We start from the raw sequence: 11,214 nt of genomic DNA, 5'->3' as shown, positions 1-11,214 counted from the left end.
GTAAAGATATAAAAAGAGTATTCAAAGAAATTGTTGGGGAAAGCTTCCCAAACCTTCTACACAGTATAAATACACAAAGCATAAATGCCCAGCGAACTCCAAATAGAATAAATCCAAATAAACCCACTCCGAGACATATTCTGATCAGACTCTCACATACTGAAGAGAAGGAGCAAGTTCTGAGGGCAGGCAGAGAAAAGCAATTCACCATATACAAAGGAAACAACATAAGACTAAGCAGCGACTGCTTAGTGGCCACCATGCAGGTAAGAAGGCAGTGGCATGACATATTTAAAATTCTGAGAGAGAAAAATTTCCAACCAAGAATACTTTATTCATCAAAACTCTCCTTCAAATTTGAGGGAGAGCTTAAATTTTTCACAGAGAAACAAATGCTGAGAGATTTTGCTAATAAAAGACCTGCCCTACTTCAGATACTAAAGGGAGCCCTACTGACAGAGAAACAAAGAAAGGAGAGAGATATACAGAGAAATTTAACAGACATATATAGAACATTACATCCCAAATCACCAGGACACACATTCTTCTCTAGTGATCACAGATCTTTCTCCAGAATAGACCATATTCTGGGACATAAAACAAGCCTCAATGAATTAAAAAAAAATTGAATTTATTCAAAGCACATTCTCTGACCACAATGGAATACAAATAGAAGTCAATAACCATCAGAGACTTAGATAATTCACAAACACCTGGAGGATAAAAAAGAGAGGGAGATGAAAACATTCCTGGAGAATCAAAAGCTGAGGGACTTTATCACCAGTAGATCAGTCCTATAAGAAATGCTAAAGGGAGTTGAGGAGGCTGAAAGGAAGGGACACTAAACAATTGACTGAAACCACATGAAGGAATAAAGATTTCTAGTAAAGATCACATGGTAAATATAAATACCAATACTACTGTATTTTTGATTTGTAACTCCACTATTTACTTCCTACAGGATCTAAAATACATAAACTGTAATGATAAATCAGTGGTTTTGTACTCAATGTAAAATATGTCATTTTTGACAGAACTACGTAGAGGTGGGGTAATGGAGAAGTATAGGAACATAGTTTATGTGTCCTATTGAAGTTAAGTTGATATCAAAGAAAAACAAGATTGTTATAGATTTAAGAGGTTAAATTTAAGCCCCATGGTAAACACAAAGAAAGTATCAGAGAATATGACCATAGAGATGAAAAGTAGAGTATGGGTTATGAGAAGTGAGGGAAGCGGCAATGGGGAGTTAAGAAATGAGTGTAGGGTTTCTGTTTGGGGTGAAGGGAAATTTCTAGTAATGGATGGTGAGAAGGTGATGGCATTACAACATTCTAAATGTGATTAATCCCACTAATGGAATTCTAGGGAGGGGTTGGAATGGGAAGATTTAGGCTATATATATGTTTCCACAATTGGGGAAAAAAAAAAAAGACAATCTAAATAGATAATGACAATTAAATGCCAAGGATGATCCTGGATGGGATCTGAGGATGGAGGAGAGGAGGCTCAAAAGGACACAGTTGGGACATAAGAAAAAAAAAAAAGGAAGCATAGAATGTAAACTTTGTATAAATGTTGAATTTCTTGAACTTCTTAGCTACACTTAATGGGATTGCATAAAAGATGTTCTTGTTCATGGGAAATGTGTATGTGAATTATATTGTTTGTTCAAGGATGTGTGCAGCCTGCTTTCATATGTTCAGAAGACAGAACAATAGATGATGGATGATAGATAGGGAGGGGAAGAAAGAAATGATGATGTGACAGGATGTTAAAGTTGGTGGATCGGGGCATTGGGGGAGGGGGGTTGGGGTATGCTGGAGTTCTGTGTATGGGGTTTGTATTGTTTTTGCAACTGTTCCTGTAAGTTTGAATTTATTTCAAACTAAAATTAAAAATAAAAAAGAAGAAGATACTATGAACAACTGTATGCCAACAAATTAGATAAGCTAGATGAAATAAACAAATTCCTAGAAACACACTGTTCTGATTTGCTAATGGTGCCATTAAGCAAAATACCAGCAATGGATTGGCTTTTATAAAGGGGGTTTATTTGGTTACACAGTTACAGTCTTAAGGCCATAAAGAGTCCAAGGTAAGACATCAACAATCCATAACTTCGCTGGAGAAAGGCTATTTGCATCTGGAAAACCTCTGTTAGCTGGGAAGGCAAAGGGCTGGCATCTGCTTGCTCCCAGGTTGTGTTTCAAAATGGCATTCTCCAAAATGTCAGCGTCAGCGTCCAACAGCTGTCCTCAATATGTGTCTCTCAGCTTCAATTCCTCCAGAATGTCACTCTCAGTTGCTTTCCAAAATGTCACTCACAGCTGCTCTGCTGAGCTCCTTCTGTCTGAGCTTTTGTAAGGCTTCAGTAAACTAATCAAGGCCCATGCTGAATGGGTGGGGCAACACCTCCTTGGAAATTATCTAATCAGAGTAATCATCCACAGTTGGGTAGGTCACATCTCCATGGAAACAACCTAATCCAAAAGTTCCAACTTAATCAACACTAATATGTCTGCCCACACAAGATTGCATCAAAGAACATGGAGTTTTGGGGGACATAATACATCCAAACTGGCATACACACTTTACTGGTTTGAAGCTGTTATGTACCCCAGAAAAGGAAATATTCATTTAATCCACTCCTGTCAATCCAGACCTATTGTGGGTGGGAACTTTTAATTAAGTTGTTTCAATTGAGATGTGACCCACCTGATTCAAGGTAGGTCTTAATCCTTTACTGGACTCAGAAACAGCCCAGAGACTTCAAAGAGAGAAACACCCAGAGAGATTGGAGAGAAAAGCCCCAGGAAAAGCAATCAAGGACCCATAGAAACTGAAAGAGCCAGAGCCTGAAAGCAACAAAACCCAGGAGTGAAGGATCAGCAGATGCCAGCCATGTGCCTTCCCATGTAACAGAGGAACCCCAGATACCATCAGTCTTTCTTCAGAGAAGGTATCTTCCTGTTGATGCCTTATTTGGGATATTTTCATGGCCTTAGAACTGTAAATTTTGTAAACTAATAAATCCACATTGTAAATCCCCATTTCTGGTTTATTGTATTCCAGCAACTTTAGCAAACCAAAACGCACACAAACTACCTACACTGACTCAAGAAGAAGTAGAAGATCTCAGCAAAACAATAACTAGTCAAGAGATTGACCAGTATCAAAAACTTCCTAACAAAGAAAAGCCCAGGACCAGATGGCTCCAGAGGTGAATTTTACCAAACATAAGAAGAAGAATTAACACATATCCTTCTCAAACTCTTCCAAAAAATTGAAGAGGAGGGAACACTACCTAACACATTCTATGAGGCCAACATCACTGTCATACCAAAGCCAGATAAAGATACCACAAAAACAGAAAACTATGAACCCAAAATTCTTTATGAAGTTAGATGCAAAAATCCTCAATAAAATACTAGCAAACTGACCAACAGCACACCAAAAGAATTATACACCACAATTGAGTGGGATTTATTCTAGATATTCAAGGGTGGTTCGACATAAGAAAAATCAATAAATGTAATATTCCACATTAACAGAACAAAGGAAGGAAACCACATGATCATCTCAGTAGGTGCAGAAAAGGCATTTGATAAAATCCAGCACCCCTTTTTGATTAAAAAGAAAAAAAAAACACTTAGAAAACTAGGAATAGAAGGAAACTTCCTCAACATGGTAAAGGATATATATGAAAACCCCCCTGCTAACATTATACTGAATGGTGAAAAACTGAAAGCTTTCCCTCAAAGATTAGGAAACAGAAAAGGATTTCTACTGTCATCACTGCTATTCAGTATTGTGCTGGAAGTTCTAGCTAGAGCAATTAGGCAAGAGAAAGAAATAAAAAGGCATCCAAATTGGAAAGGAAGAAGAAAAACTTTCCCTATTTGCAGATGATATGATCCTAAAAACACAAAATCCAGAAAAATCCACAACAAAGCTACTAGAACTATAAACGAATTCAGCACAGTGGCAGGATGCAAGATTAACATGCAGAAATCAGTAGTGTTTCTATGTACTAGTAATGAACAATCAGAAGAAGAAATCCAGAAAAAAATCCCATTTACAATAGCAGCTAAAAGAATCAAACACCTAGGAATAAATTTAACCAAAGATGTAAAGGACTTCTACATAGAAAACAACAAAACATTGCTAAAAGGCATTCTGTATTCATGGATTGGAAGACTCAATATTGTCAAGATGTCACTTCTACCCAAAGCTATTTACAGATTCAATGCAATCTGAATCAAAATTCCAATAGCTTTCCTTACACAAATGGAAACCAATCATCCATTTTACATGGAAGTTAAAGGACCCCAAATAGCCAAAGCCATCTTGAAAAAGAACATAGTTGGAGGACTCACAATTCCTGTTCTTAAATCTTATTACAAAACCACAGTAATCAAAACAGCATGGTACTGGCACAAGAACAGACACAGATTAATGGAATAGATTTGAGAGTTTAGATCAACCCTCATGTTTATGACCAACTGATATTTTACACTGGTGCCAAATCCATTCTAATTGGGAAGGAATCATCCCTTCATCAAATGGTGTTGGAGAAACTGGGTGTCCATATGCAAAAGAATGAAGGTAGGTCCCTACCCCACACCATATACAAAAATCAACTCAAAACGGATCAAAGACCTATATTTAAGAACTATAAAACTCCTAGAAGAAAACATAGGGAAGCCTCTTCAGGACCTTGTGTTAGGCAAGGTTTCTTAGACTTTACACCCAAAGCACAAGGAACAAAAGAAAAAAAAAATAGATAATTGAGACCTCATCAAAATTAAAAACTTTTGTGCATTAAAGAACTTTATTTTGAAATAAAAAAGACAACCTACTTAATGGGAGATGATGTTTGGAGACCACACATCTGATAAAAGTTTAATGTTCAGGATACATAAAGAAATTCTACAACTCAACAACAAAAAGACAGCCTACTTTAAAAAGGGGCAAAAGATTTGAATGAACATTTCTCTAAAAAAGATATATAAATAGCCAGAAAGCACATGAAAAGAAGCTCAACATCATTTGCTATTAGGGAAATACAAGATACCATTTAATATTCACTAGAATAGCTACTATTTAAAAATGGAAAGTTACAAGTGTTGGAGAGGATGTGGAGAAATAGGAACACTCATTCATTGTTGGTGGGGATGTCAAATGGTATAGCCACTGTGGAAGTCAGTTTGGCAGTTCCTCAGAAAGTTAAGTATAGAATTATCATATGACCCAGCAGTCCCACTTGTAGGTATACGCAAAAAAGAATTGAAAGCAGGGACTCAGATATTTGCATGGCAATGTTCATAGTGACATCATTTACAATTGCCAAAAGATGGAAGTAACCCAAATGTCCACCAATAGATGAACGTATAAACAAAATGTGTTATAGACACACAATGGAATATTATTCAGATAAAAAGGAATGAAGATCTGATACATTTAACAACATGGATGAACCTTGAAGACATCATGTTGAGTGAAATAAACCAGAAACAAAAGGATAAATATTTTTTGATTTCACTGATATGAAATTATTAGAATAAGCAAATTCATAGAGTTAAAAACTAGAATATAGGTTACTAGGGGCCAGTGTGGGGGTAGGGAATGGAAGTTAATGTTTAAATTGTAGAGTTTCTATTTGGGTTGATCAAAAAGTTTTTATAATGTATAGTAGTGATGGTAGCACAACATTGTGAACATAATTAACAGCACTAAATTACATATTTGAAAATGATTTAAGGGAGAATATTTTAGGGTGATGTATGTTACTAGAATAAAAATTTTAAAAAGAAACAAAAACATAAGAATGTACAACACAAACACTGAACCAAAATGATGGACTATAGTTAATAGTACAATTATTAAAATGTTCTTTCATGAATTGTAACAAATGCACCACACTAATGCAAGTTGTTAATAACAGGAGGGATATATGGGAACTCTGTATTTTATGCATGATTTTTCTGTAAACCTACAACTTCTCTAATAAAATAAATAGATAAATAAATAAATAAATAAATAAGATATATCTTGGAAGTAGAATGGATAGGACTTAGTATATAGTAAATGTATGGTGAGGGAGCTAGATCTACAACTAAATGGCTCTTGGTATCATTTACTAAAATGCAATAGTTTTAGTAAATGATAAACAGTTAGGGTGAAAAGAGAGCAGCTATGGTTTAGGGAGTTTAGTTTGAGATTCCTGAGTCTGAAACACGTAAAGGGACATGTCAAATTGACAGCTGAATATAGGGGTGTGGATTTCAGAGGAGAGAATCTGGACTGGAAAAATAATTGGGAGTCATTAGCATACAGAGTGAATGTAAAGCCATAGGAGTTGATGATAACGGCCTAGGGATAGAGTATAGCATGAAAAGAGAAGAGGACTAGGGCTGAGTCTTAAGAAACGTCAATATCACTCAAAGACTGAGTAAAGGAAAATAAGCTTGCAAAGATGGCTCAGAAAAGGGAACCAGAGAGAAAGGAAAATTAGCAAAATGTAGAATCCAGGAAAGGAAGAGTATTTATATTGAATTTAGCATCATGAAGGCCATGAGGGCTTTTACTAAAAACATTTTTGATAGAATGGTGAGAATAGAAACCAGATTGAAGTGAACTGAAGATTGAATTGAAGATGAGGAAAACTTTATAGCCAATTGTTTCAAGAAAATTGACTATATGGGGAGTAGAAAGATAAGGCTGAAAGTAAAGTTGGTTTCAGAGAGGATTTTTTTTTTGTTTTAAATAAGAGAGCCTGGAGCACATTTTATTGCAGATGAGAAGAATCCAGCCAGTAATGAGGGAGAAACCAAAGATTCAGGACAGAATGTGGAATGAAGTCAATGAGAAGTAGAGAAAGGTTGGAAACCAGGGCATGAGGAAAGCCTGGATCAGAGTGGGATTCTTTAATAAGTTATTTGGAGGGTAGTGCAGTTGCTGGTGAGAATATGAAAGTAGGGTGTTTATGTAGAGTTGAGGAGAATTTCATTGGATCGGAGATCATGAGAACATGAAACTGAGAGGCCACTTGGACCTTAAAATTTTCCAAGGCAATGGAAGAAGTTGAGTGGAAAGGGAGGTTGGGAGCCAGGAGCTTGCAGATCTTTGGAGAATGAGGAAGGATGATGAAGAGTTTGGGAGATAATTGCATTGGGAAGGGCGAAAAGATGAAAGGATGGGTGACATGAAAAAAAAAAGAAAGAAAGAAAAAAGAGACTGTATAAGAGGGAGAGGAAGGAGCAACAGGGAGAAACAACCTCAATTTCCCATTAATTCTGTTTCAGCTAATGAGGATATCCAAGAATGTCTTTTGACTTTCCAGGTTAAATAGGCTCACAGAAATTCCACCCTGCTGTTCCAGACTAAGCCAGTCTCCTGGGGCATAATCAAGGTAGGGCAGCTGTCAGAGTGAGGCCAAAGCAGTGGGAACCTGTCATCGAATAAGAGTGGGAACTGAGAGGCCATACTAAGAGTTCCAATATAGCTAGAATGATGTTCAGTGATAAGGTACTGAACTAGTGGAAAGGTAGAGGGGACAAAAAGGAGGGAGAGCTTGAAGAAACATCTCTGACTTAGAAAGGTAGGCCTTGGTGACTTTGGATATGCAGGTAAAGGAAAGAATATGCCTCTCAAACAGATGTCCAGGAATTGAGTATAATATATGGCCTGCACTGCGACATGTGCCCATCACTGAATGGGTCACCATGAGCAGTAGCAATGTTGTAAGCGTATTGTGCCTATCCCTACAACCAGAGGTTGAGTCAGTCTTACCCAAAATATTTGGCAAAGAATGACTTGCCTTACACAAAATTTGGGTACTGTTGCTGGGAAAATGTGGAAATAAATATTGTGGAGGTAATCAGTAATATCCACTACAGGGTTCAACTGATATTGAATTGACTCTTCATTTTAAATATTTTAAATATTAGCTGCATTCAGGAAAGCAACTGCAAATACCTTTAGTTCTTAAATTCTAGAGTTGTTCTATCTGAACTCCAGTTGGTTGAAGTCTCCTGTGAGATTTTTTTTTGCATACTAGTGATCTGCTAGTGCAATTCAGAGAGAAATGCAGCATGCCCAATTAAGGGAACAACACATGCTCTTCAGAGATCATTTCTATGACTGCTTAATTATTCAAAGAGTAAAACCCCAAGAAATGCCCTCATTTAAAGAGCTGACAGGAGAAGATGATTTTGCAAAAGAGCACGTCTATTTCCTTAATTCTGCAAAACCACTTTGAATAACCAAAGTAGATGTCACAAATTATATACAGATAACCAAACCCTCATTTAGAGCCAATTTTCCATTATTCTAGATACATTTCTAACAGGTTTGGTTATCTGGTATGGTGAACATGCATTGTTGTTTCCTGTTAACTATCCATTCTTTCTTCTTAGGTATAGTAGCACCCTGCTTTTCCTTTGGGGAAACTAGCTCTTCCTCACTTTCAGTCTTGTGCTTTTGGCAGGTGGTCCAAGAATGGACATATGCCTGAGATCTGGCCTGCTCCTTGGCCACAGCAACTGATTCTGAAATGGATATACAGCCCAATCAGGGCCATTGAGAGTCCTACCCAAAACTTTTCTTGCATTCTTGTGGGATTGCTAGGTTGTTAAGATGTAAGCTTGGAGCTGATGTGGGCTACCATGGGAAGATCTTGCTGGAAAAGCAGAGCGAAAGTTTAAAATTTTGGTGATGTCTAATTTATCAATTTTTCCTTCGATGGATCATACTTTTGGTATCATGTCTAATAACTCTTTGCTTGACACTAGGAGATGAAGATTTTCTCCTATGATTTCTTCTAGGTGTTTTATAGTTTTATGCTTTATATTTAGATATTTTGAGGTTTTTTTTTTTTAAATAAGGTATGAGATTTAGGTCAAGGTTCATTTTTTTTTTTTTTTTTGCACATTAATGTCCAATTGTTACAACATCATTTTTTGAAAAGACTACTCTTTCTCCATTAATTTGGTTTTGCACTTTTGTAAAAAATCAATTGGCCATATTGGTGTGAGCCTATTTCTAGACTTCCTATTCTGCTACATTGGTCTATGTGTCCCTCTCTTTGCCAATACCATAGTGGGTTGGAGAATACAGTTTTATATATATATTTTTAAATGTCAATTGACAATTGCTGCTATATATATAAAAATATAGTTGATTTTTGTCTCTTGATCTTGTATCCTGTGACTTTCCCAAAATCACTTTTTAGTTCTGTGAGGTTTTTCTGTAGATTCCTTGGGACTTTTTATTTTTGATGCAGTCAGGTTTTCTGCAAATAGGGACACTTTTGCTTTTCCCTTTACAAACTGCATGCCTTTTATTTACCTTTTATTTTATCTTCTTTGTGTTACTGCATTTATTAGGACTATCAGTACAATAATGAATAGGAGCAGTGAGAGTGGACATCCTTGCCTGCTCCTGATCTTATGAGAAAAGCATTCATTCTTTCACCATTTAGTATGATTTTAGCTCTAGGTTTTTTGTAGTGCCCTATATTAGGTTGAGGAAGTTCCTGTCTATTGCCAGTGTGCTGAGATTTTTTTTTTTTTTTTTTAATCTTGAATGGATGTTGAATGCTGCTTTTCTGTACCAACTGATAATGATCCTATATATTTTTTCTTCTTTGGACTATTAGTATGGTAGATTACATTGATTGAGCTTTGAATGTTGAACCAGCTTTGCATTTGGGGGATAAGTTTCCTTGGTCATGTGTGTTATTCTATTTATATATTGCTGAATACAATTTTCTAATATATTGTTGAGGGCTTTTGTATATATGTTCATGAGAACTATTGGTCTATAGTTTTCTCTTTTTCCCTTCTTTTTTCCTCTCATTTTCCTTTTCCTTTCTTTTATTTTCTCTTTTCTTTTCTTTTCTTTTTTCTTTTTTCTTTTTTGTACTGTCTTTGTTTGGTTTGGTACCAGAGTGATGCTAACCTTCTAAAATGAATTGGAAAGTGTTCCTTCCTCTTATATAAATTTTCTGGAGAGCTAGTATTTTCTTTTAAAGGCTGGAACCATACTGTAGCCAAACCAACTGCACATTCAAAGTAACATCACTCACTCTGTTTTTTTGTTTTGTTTTTTTTTTTAATCTATGAAATTATGCCATAGCAGGTTTTTCAATTTTGAAAATTCTGCCTGTCAGGAATGGAGGCACTTCCAACTACAAAAGGAGACTGACTGACTGCCAAATTTTTGTCCTAATAAGTTTTTTTTTTTAAGACTTTTTTTTATTTGGATAATCTTGGAAGACACTAAAGACTTCTTGGAATTTTGGTAAAATGACTTCTAATATCTAGAATCCTAGTTCTGTTAGATTTGGATTTAAAAATAATTTTAAAAGACCTAATAAATATTAAAAACCTCTTAATCTTCATACATGCTTAAGAAGAAAATAGTTAAAGAAAAATATGTATACATAAGTAAAATTCAAAGGGGCATGAAAGGAAGGTATATAAGAACTCTGTACTTTCTGCATGTTTTTTCTGTAAACCTACAACTACTCTAATTAAAAAAACATCAATGGGTCTTACTTCATGAAAAATAAAAGTCATGGCAGTTACCATATCGAAATACCCTTACATTAACAAGTAGGCCAATGCTTGCCCAAACAAGTGGACATATGTTTCTGTTTTAAGATGAAAAGTCATTTGCTTAAGTCACTTTACACAGTGCTACCAGTTTAAGATTCTTGAAGCACAGTTCTAATCAGATAGTCACTGATATTTATTGAGTATTTGCTATGTGCCAGGCACCAAACTCTACATACATTATTTAACTTTTACAACAGTGCTTTGTAGTAGATACTACCATTAAGCCCATTTATAGATGAAAAAATAGAAGCTTCAAGAAATTAAACCTCTTGAAAAGGAAACACAGCTACTCAGTGGCAAAACCAGGTTTGGAACCCAGGTCTGTCGATTTGGAACCCTAGGGTCTTGAACTACTCGTCTATTACCCCATCCTCCCATAATCCAAGAGTGACTAATCAGTAAGTTAAAGGGCTTATCATTCAAGGCCTTTAGCTCCAGCTCACCATTCTCATTTTATTTTCTATCACTCTCCTTTATACATTTGATTCTCAGGGCAAATAGAAGTATCTGATGGTCACCAATATGACAGTTACCATATGAAATGATTTAAAGAGTTCATCTTTTTTTTTTTCTGGAAACAGTGATACAGAGA

The sequence above is a fragment of the Choloepus didactylus genome, chromosome 2 (assembly GCF_015220235.1).
Source record: "Choloepus didactylus isolate mChoDid1 chromosome 2, mChoDid1.pri, whole genome shotgun sequence".
In the NCBI taxonomy this organism is placed as follows: Eukaryota; Metazoa; Chordata; class Mammalia; order Pilosa; family Megalonychidae; genus Choloepus; species Choloepus didactylus.
Note: the sequence above shows the minus strand (reverse complement) of the source record.